The sequence below is a fragment of the Pteropus vampyrus genome, unplaced genomic scaffold (assembly GCF_000151845.1).
Source record: "Pteropus vampyrus isolate Shadow unplaced genomic scaffold, Pvam_2.0 Scaffold428, whole genome shotgun sequence".
Lineage (NCBI taxonomy): Eukaryota > Metazoa > Chordata > Mammalia > Chiroptera > Pteropodidae > Pteropus > Pteropus vampyrus.
The window spans coordinates 884369-885773 of NW_011889209.1; positions in this window are offsets into that span (position 1 = coordinate 884369).

The window sequence follows — 1405 nt, forward strand, 5'->3', positions numbered from 1 at the left end:
CTCCTCCACTTTTGGAAGATGACTTGTTGTTGGAAAGTAAATGGGGAGGCAGGATCAGCCAACTGCTCAAGCCCTTGAATGGCCAGAGCCCCGGAATGAGTGGTCTTTAGTCAGTACCCCTGGCACTCTGGCCAGACCAACACCAGCTTCGTCAGAGGCCCCAGGTGGAGAGGGAGGTGTCCATGTGCTCAGATGGCTCGTTTCAGGCCTGCAGTACAGATCTGTGAGTGCTAAGGCAACTGTGGGTATCATGCTTACCCTGGAAGATGACACTGTGATCCCTCACTCAGCCTAGGACTGTGATCCACTCCCCAGATAACCAAGCTCCCTCCCAGCTAAATGCAGAAGATAGATGGACCCACCTCCTGCTGGACCCTGCAAAAATGAGGTAAAGTGTAGAGAATGAGCTCTCTGCCACTAGAAGCGTGGGAGCAAAAGCAAAGACTCACGCCCCCAAGTCCATTTCAATTAATTCATTACATGCACACACACACACACACACACACACACACACACACACACACACACATGCACATATACACTGAGCACCCACTCAGTGCCAGGCCCACAAAAAGGGGTGAGAGTTGGGATGCACTTGTCATCCTGCCCCTGAACTCAAGGAGCTTACAGTTTTGCCCCCTTAAACCCATTCTTCACATAGATACCACAGTAACTTTTTTAAACTAAAAGCATATATCCCTTTAAATCTTTCAGTAGCTTCTCAAATTCTGTTTCCTGCTGGGGAGGCCCTAATAGCCTGGCACCTGCTCACCTCTAGCAGTGTCACCTTACCTGCCACACCACACCAAGGCCACACTGGTTCCTTCTCTCTTAGTCCAAGCTCATGTCCACCTGGGACCTCTGCACGAGCTGCTTCTTCCTTGGCAGGCAGGGCTCAGCTGACATGGTCCTCTCCAGAGCTCTCCCCTGGATGCCCTTGTGAAGTAGCTAAGTGCAGTGACCACTCAGCTGTACTTTCCTTCTTTCATTCTTTTTCTGTCCACTGTCTTAGTCAGCTTAGCTTCCATAACAAAATGCCACAGACTGGAGGACTTAAATTACAGAAATTTATTTCTCATAGTTCTAGAGTCTAGAAGTCAAAGATCAAGGTACCATCAGGGTCAGTTCCTGGTGAGGGATCTCTTTCTAGGTTGTCCTCACATGGCCTTTCCTCAGTGCATATGTAGAGAAAGAGGGGGGGAGAGAGATCAACCCCTAGTGTCTCTTCCTCTTCTTACAAGGACACAATCCTATCGGATTAGGGACCTGCCCTTAGGATCTTATTTAACTTTAATTACCTCCCTAAAAACCTTATCTCCAGATGTAGTCATATTGGGGATTAGGGCTTCAATGTGAATGTTGAAGGCACACAATTAAGTCCATAACATTTACTCAATAAATATTT